Below are 8,580 nucleotides of genomic sequence, written 5' to 3'. Positions count from 1 at the left end.
ATCGCCAGATGGTCGACACTGAAATCAGATTGACCATACTCTTTCTAGCCAAAATAGAGAAGCTCTATACAGTCAGCAAAACCAAAACAGGAAGCTGACTGTGGCTCAGACTGTGAATTTCTTATTGCCAAATTCAGACAAAAGTTAAAGAAATTGGAGGAAACCACTAGACCATTCAGGTATGAACTAAATCAAATCACTTATGACTATACACTGGAAGTGCAAAGTACATGTAAGGGACTAGATTCAATTGACAGAGTGCCTGATGAGCTATGGATGGATGTACCTGCCATTGTACAGGAGACAGGCATCATGACCATCCCTAGGTAAAGAAATGCAAAAAATGAAATGATGTCTGAGGAGGCTTTACAAATAGCTTTGAAAACAAGGGAAACAGCGAAAGAGAAGAGGAAAGATATATCCATTTGAATGCAGATTTCTAAAGAAAGGAAAGGAGAGAAAAGAAAGCCTACCTCAGGGATCAATGCGAAAAAAGAATGGAACCAATAGAATGGGAAAGACTAGAGATCTCCTCAAGAACATTGGTGATCCTAAGAGAACATCTCATGCAACGATGTTCTCAATAAAGCACAGAAACCGTAGGGATCTAGCCGAAGCAGAAACTATTGAGTAGAGGTGGTAATACACAGAAGAACTGTACAAAAAATAACTTTACAACCCAGATAATCACGATGGTGTGATCACTCACCTAGAGCCAGACATCTTAGAATGTGAAGTCAAGCTGGCCTTATGAAGCATCACTACAAACTAAGCTAGTGTAGGTTTTCGAATTCCAGTTGAGCTATTTTAAACCCTGAAAGATGATGCTTCAAAAATGCTGCACTCAATATGCCAGCTATTTTGGAAAATTCAGCAGTGGTCACAGGACTGGAAAAGGGCAATATTCATTTCAATCTCAAAGAAAGACAATGCCATAGAATATGTAAACTACCGCACAATTGCCCTCATCTTCAGTTCAGTTCAGTTCAGTCGCTCAGTCGTGTCCAACTCTCCACGACCCCATGAATCACAGTACGCCAGGCCTCCCTGCCCATCACCAAATCTCATCTTACATGCTAGTAAAATAATGCTCTATATTCTCTAAGCCAAGCTTCAGCAATACGTGAACTGAACTTCCAGATGTTCAAGCTGGTTTTAAAAATGGCAGAGGAACCGGAGATCAAAATGCCAACATCCGATGGATCATCGAAAAAGGAAGAGAGCTCAAGAAAAGCATCTATATCTTCTTTACTGGCTATGGCAAAGCCTTTGAGTGTGTGAATCACTATAAATTGTGGAGAATTTGAAAGAGGTTGGAATACCTGACCACCTGAACTGCCTCTTGAGAAACCTATGTGCACGTCACTAAGCAACAGTTAGAACTGGACATGGAACAACAGACTGGTTCCGAATAGGAAAAAGAGTACGTGAAAGCTGTATATTATCACCCTGTTTATTTAACTTATATGCAGAGTACATCATGAGAAGTGCTGGGCTGGAGGAAACACAAGCTGGTATCAAGTTTTCTGGGAGAAATATCAATAACGTCAGATGTGCCAATGACACCTCCCTTTTGGCAGAAAGTGAAAAAAAAACTAAAGAACCACTTGATGACAGTGAAAGAGGGTAGTGAAAAAGTTCGCTTGAAACTCAGCATTCAGAAAACTAAGATTATGGTATCCGGTCCCATCGCTTCATGGCAAATAGGTGGGGAAACAGTTGTAACCGTCACTGACTATTTCTTAGGCGCCAAGATTGCTGCAGGTGGTGATTGCAGCGATTAAAATTAAAAGATGCTTACTCTTTGGAAGGAAAGTTATGACCAGCCCGGTCAGAATATTATAAAGCAGAGGCATTACTTTGCCAACAAAGGTCCATCTAGTAGACTATGGTTTCCCTAGTGGCCATGTATGGATGTGAGAGTTGGACTATAAAGAAATCTGAGCGTTGAAGAATTGATGCTTTTGAACTGTTGTGTAGGCCAAGACTCTTGAGAGTCCCTTGGACTGCAGGGAAATCCAACCAGTCCCTCCTAATGGAGATCAGTCCTGGGTGTTCATGGGAGTGATTGATCTTGAAGACGAAATTGCTATACTTTGGCCATTAAGTGACTCATTGGGAAATTTCCTGATGTTACGAAATATTGAGGGCACGAAGAGAAAGGGATGACAGAGGATGAGATGATTGGATAGCATCACCAACTCAATGGAAACGAGTTTGCATAAACCAAAGGAGTTGGTAATGGACAAGGAGGCCTGGCGTGCTGTGGTTAATGGGTCGCAAAGAGTCGGATATGACTGAGCGACTGAAGTGAACATTTCAGATAATTTAAATAAGCAGAGTGACAAAATTCAACCGTGTCATAATCCTTACCCTAATTGGAAGCAATCTGTTGCTTTCCGTCTGGTTCTAACTGGTGTTTCTTCATCTGCATACAGATATTTTAGGAGGCAGGTCAGGTGACCTGGTGTTCCTATCAGTTTAAGAATTTTCCACCGTTTGTTGTGATCCACACAGTCAAAACCTTTGTTATAAACAATGAAGTAGAAGAATATGTTTATTTGTTTGTTTGTTTCTGGATCTCTTTTGTTATTTTCATGATCCCACAGATTTTGGATATTTGATTTGTGGCTCCTCTTACAGAGAACAAAAACACTGGACATACTGATTTATACCTGGAGCCCTAAGGGAAATCAGTGCCACTTGCTCGTGGTCATGGTTCCCGCCAACAACAAGGTGACACTAGATCTTCAGCATCACTAACGTTGCTATGAAGTTCTGGGAAATGAGTTCTTTAAAAACAAACAAGCAAACAGGCAAGAAAACAAAGGTGAAACCCTTGAAAACTGACTGGGTCATATACAGAGATTTCTGTCCCATTACTTTGAGCTCTACTCCATCTATCTACCTATTTCTCCATCCTTAGCTGTTAAAAGGACATAAAGAAGGGAACTTTTGTTATTTGTTTAACAAAAAATGAGCTTCACTGAATTATAAGGTAGGTCAGGTTTCGAGGTTTACCTTTTCCTTTAATTTGTATCTGCCTTGCTGTGATCATGAGAGTCCACAATATTTTAACCGTTTCTCATTCACAATGGCATCTTTGAAATTTCAGAAAGATTTGCTGGAACAAAGAGTCTTTATAATTTATTTTGTATTGAAAGAGATGCAAGAAAATCATAGATAATGTTTTTATTCATTCTACACATCTAACAGTGGAGTAGGAAATGGCCACAGAAAGCAACACTCTTTCCTGGTAAATCCCATGAGCAGAGGACCCTGGTGTTCTACATTCCATGTCGTTCCAGAGTTGGACAAGACTGAACATACAAACATACATGTAACTTAGTGTCAGATGCAATTATGTTCCATTTATTGTCTCCTAGGACACTGTGTCACTCACACTGAAGGGCTTAACATTTTTCTAAATTATCTCTGTGACTTTATTAAAGTTCAGTGGCTGTTTCCTTACCTTCAAAAAAAGAAAAAAGAAGAAGAAGAAATAAACGAAAATGTATCCTATGTGGAGGGTCTTATGCTTCTTTTTCTCCATCCAAGATTTGAAACTTCTTTCCTAGTATATGAAATAAAGACACTGTTTTGACTTGATAGAGATTGGTCCACTGGGACGTTTCTTTTCCTATTTGGGAATGATAAACTCTAATTTAACTTTTCCCTTGTCTAGACCAGTAAGGAGCACAACAGAAAGATCTGGCACTGAGAGGAAATGATAATCTTGATACCCATATATATCTCGTCCTTTCCAGGAACAGGCTGCTTTATGCATTGAACAGGTCTGTTGTAGAAAAAAAGAACCCCAAGAACTTTCCCCCACATATGTGTGGCTTTGAGTCCTGTCTTTCCGATGCTGTCTCATCATTTTTTATGTCACATATGAAAGGGCTTATTAGTTCCATCCTATTACCTACTTCTTTCCATGGCAAGAGTGAGCATATTCTTCATATTCTTTCCCATGAGTTACATAACATTTACCAAGAATTTTTCAGGAAGGCTGAGACTCCCTCTTCTCAAGGAGTTCTCAGTATTAGTGAAGATTTCCAGGCCTTTTTAGCATATTTGTCTATTTCACACTTTAATGAGATTGATAAGAGATCATGAGGGTTGTTCAATTGTCTTCATGAGCAACAGATAAGAAGTACTTATGGAGACACCTGATGCTCAGGGGAACATGGAGATGATCTTAGAAAGAAGGATGGGCTGCACAGTGACATATCTGAAGGCCTCAATCACAGTGGTTTAGACTACTCATTGCTACAGTAAAAGAAATGTGGATGGCAATGAAGTCATAAATATATATTATCTTTTACTGTAATACAAGTGAACTACTTTTGTGGTTACTGAATTCTCATCAGAGCTTCCTCCACACTACTATATCAGTCAGACATCTCATGGACTCATCCTTCTGGGTTGTCCCACAGCACCAGTTTAGCATGCCTTGTTTCATGTAATGAGCTTCAACTGATTATCCGTTCTCCATATGATAATATACATGTTTCAGTGTTTCATGTTTCAATGCTTTTCTTTCCTAGCATCCCATCCTCACTTTCTCCCACCTAGTCTCAAATTCTTTTCTTTATATATGTGTCACTTTCATTGTCTCGCTTATAGCATCATTGTTACCTCTTTCTAAATTTTATGTATAAGGTTTCATGTATTGTGTTGGTGTTTCTCTTTCTGGCTTGCTTCCCTCTGTATAACAGGCTCCAGTTTCATCCACCTCATAGCAATGACTCAAACGTGTCCCTTTTTTAATAGCTGAATATTCCACTGTGTATATGGATAGCATCATCCTTAACCATTCATCTTCGAACCAGACATCAAGGTTGTTTCATGCAATGAACATTGGAGTACATATGTTTCATTGAATTCTAGTTGTTTTGGTGTGTATACCCAGAAGTGGGTTCTCTGGGTCGTATGGTAATTCTATTTTCTTTTTTTTTTAAGGAATCTCCACACTCTCCTCCATAGTGCCCATACTAGTGTGCCTTCCCACTGACAATGTTAGAAGGTTCCCTTTCTCTGCCCCCTTTCCAGTATTGTTGGCTTGTAGAGGTTTTTGATGGCAGTTTTTGATGGTAGCTTTTTGGCCAGTGTGAAATGGTACCTCACTGTACTATTGATTTGAGTTTCTCTGATAATGAGTGATGTTGAGCAGATTTTCTTGTGTTTGTTAGACAGCTTTATGTCTCCTTCTGAGAAATCTCTTTAGTTCTTTGTCCCACGTTTTGATTGGATTGCTTATTTTTCTGGTATTGAAATGCATAAGCTGCTTGTATATTTCGGAGATTAGTTTGTTGTCAGTTACTTTGTTTACTATTAATTTCTCCCATTTGGAAGGCTGTCTTTTCACCTTGAGTATTGTTTCCTTCATTGTGTAAAACTTTTAAGTTTAATGAGCTCCCATATTTGTTTTAGTTTTTATTTCCATCACTCAGCTGTGTCACAGAGAATCATGCTGTGATTCGTGTTAGAATCTGTTCTGCCTATGTTTTCCTCTGAGAGTTATATAGTTTCTAGACTTATGTTTATTTCTTTAATCCATTTTAAGTGTATTGTTGTATAGGGTGGTAGAATGTGTTTTAGCGCCATTGTTTTACAGTTGTTGACCATTTTCCCCAGCAGCGCTTTTTAAAGTCGTTGTCTCTCCTCCATTATACATTTTTGCCTCCTTTGTCAAAGATAAAGTGTCCATATGTGTGTGGATATGTCTCTGGGCTTTCTATATTGTTCCATTGATCTGTATTTTTGTATTGTGATGGTACATTTCTTTCTTGATGACTGTAGCAAACCTGAAGTCAGGCAGGTTGATTCCACTATTTCCACTCTTCTTTTTCAAGATTGCTTTGGCTATCAGAGGTTGAAATTGTTTGTTCTTGTTCTGTGGAAAAAACAACAACAGCAACAACACTGGGAGATAGCGGTGAACCTATGGTGTTTTGGCTGGTGTACTCATTTTCATATATTGATTCTTCTGATCTAAGAACCTGACATATTTCTCTGTTTCTATTATCTTTATTTCTGCACTGTTTTAGGTTTCGATATATAGATTCAGGTCTTTTGTTTCTTTAGGTAAATTTATTCCTAAATACTTTATACTTCTCTTTTCAATGGAGAATGGATTTTTTTCCTTTAAAATTCTGAAGCATGATCAGTTAATGAGTCAGAGAGTTCTTTAACAGTTTCCTTTCCGTGAGAACCTGGGTATAAACTGTAGTCTTCTTTTGAACTTGAAAGCTTATTTTCAAGAGGTAGTGGTGTAAGTCTTTTCAAGGTTTGCTGTAAAGGCATGCCATAAAGAAGGTAGCTTCAATAAATGTTTTCTAATACTTCCAGGGACCTAACCAGTAATAAAAGGGTTATCAGATTTGCTTTCTTCTGAGGCCTCTTTTGGATGGTGGCACATCATCACACGGCTTTGTCTTCACATATAAATGTCTCTGTTTTTTTTGTGTCTGCTCTCCTTTCCTTATAAAAACCCAGTTCTGTGTATCAAAATAACTACCTAAAAACCCTATTGGCAAAAAGGTTCAGAAAGAAATTATACATTGCTCACAATTTTGACTCTGTACAAAGTAAAGTAAGTTCAGTTCAGTAGCTCAGTCATGTCCAACTCTCTGTGACCCCATGAATCACAGCATGCCAGGCCTCCCTGTCCATCACCAACTCCCAGAGTTCATTCAAACTCATGTCCATCGAGTCGGTGATGCCATCGGCTTCAAAATATACATTTTGAGAGGACAAAATTATTCTACAATATTGATTTTCCTCTTTTGACTTGTGACTGTTGTATACTAATCTGTCTCTGAGTGTTCACCACACTGATCAGATCTACCTAATTCAGAATGAAGATTGTTAAGAAAAATGGGTTGTTTGGGACTCATACAATTGTAAACAAGATTCAGAGTTTCTTGCCAACCTCGATATCCTATACATAAAGACATTAGGGAAAGAAGAATATTTAATTTGTATAAGTATTAAACCAAACTGTGATGCACATATACAAACGACAAAATGTTTGTAAAGTCAAAATACATATCTATTATATATGTATACTAGCAAAGTATTGCAGCTTCAGCTTTAGCATCAGTCCCTCCAATGAACATTCAGGATTGATCTCCTTTAGAATGGACTGGTTGGATCTCCTTGCAGTATAAGGGACTCTCAAGAGTCTTCTCCAACACCACAGTTCAAAAGCATCTATTCTTCGGAAATCAGCTTTCTTCACAGTCCAACTCTCACATCCATACATGACCACGGGAAAAACCATTGCCTTGACTAGACGAACCTTGGTTGGCAAAGTAATGTCTCTGCTTTTTAATATACTATCAAGGTTGGAAAGTTTGGTGGCGGGAGGAGAAGGGGACGACGGAGAATGAGATGGCTGGATGGCATCACCGACTCTGTGGACATGAATTTGAGTGTACTCCGGGAGTTGGTGATGGACGGGGAGGCCTGGCATGCTGTGATTCATGGGGTCGCAGAGAGTCGGACACGACTGAGCGACTGAACTGAACTGAACTGAACTGATACTAGCAAATCAGTTCATTACAATGTTTTCAAAGTTATAAGTATTCTTCAAATAGACCTGATGACATCTGTCACAGTAATTTAGTCCTTAATTAACTTGATAATCGGGATAGCCATAAGTGTTTGCTAATTTGATTTTATTATTATTATTGTAAATGTATTTATTTTATTTGGAGGCTGATTGCTTTATAATATTGTATTTGTTTTGCCATACATTGACATGAATCCGCCCCGGTCCACATCTTGACCGCCCTCCCACCTCCCTCCCCATCCCATCCCTCTGGTTCATCCCAGTGCACCAGCTAATTTGTTTTATACTGGAAAAGGGTAATCTTTTCTTGTACACCTGAGAGAATGTGGTTTTGAAATGAGGCACTCTCTGATCCACATAACTGAAAAATAGGATGCTACTGCTAAAAATACCCAATATTATTAGTCTAAGTTTTTTTCCAAAGATTGGCATTTAAATACTAGAGGTTTTCATTGCAGAACAATGCAAGACGTGTGGCTTATGACTTTACTTACACCAAACTCCTCAAAGTTTTCAACACAGCACTCTTAGAGGAAACGTAAGTGAGAATTGTGATTAGGTGTTGAAACTATCTTGTTGTCAGATCCTCTGTTATTGAGGTAAAGTCACGGTCAGGTAATACTGTTTCTGTAAACCTGTACTGAAGCAAATATCAATCCGTATCCTGAAAAGAAGTATGCTAAAATGACTTTCATCATCCAACATCCTGGTTAAGAGGAGGGTTTCTTTCTGAAGGCTGGTTATCCTGTCTGGGTTCAGGCTAGATCTCAATGTCTGGTCTTGGGTCTCCCATCAGTGCCCAGTCCCAGCTGAAGGGGAAGCTGTCTCTTCTCTGTGTCCTTCTCTTTCCAAGGTTCTCATACATTGGCCATTCATTTTAATGAGGGAATCAGGTGCCCGAAGGACAGTTGGGCCTCTGTCTTCTCATACTATCCAGAAGAGAGCTGGGCGTTATAGACTGTTACCCCTACAGTTTGCCACAACCATTAGATCATGGAGGT

Source organism: Moschus berezovskii, chromosome Y, assembly GCF_049115385.1.
Source record: "Moschus berezovskii isolate FMDL1 chromosome Y, NW_MosBer_1.0, whole genome shotgun sequence".
Lineage (NCBI taxonomy): Eukaryota > Metazoa > Chordata > Mammalia > Artiodactyla > Moschidae > Moschus > Moschus berezovskii.
Note: the sequence above shows the minus strand (reverse complement) of the source record.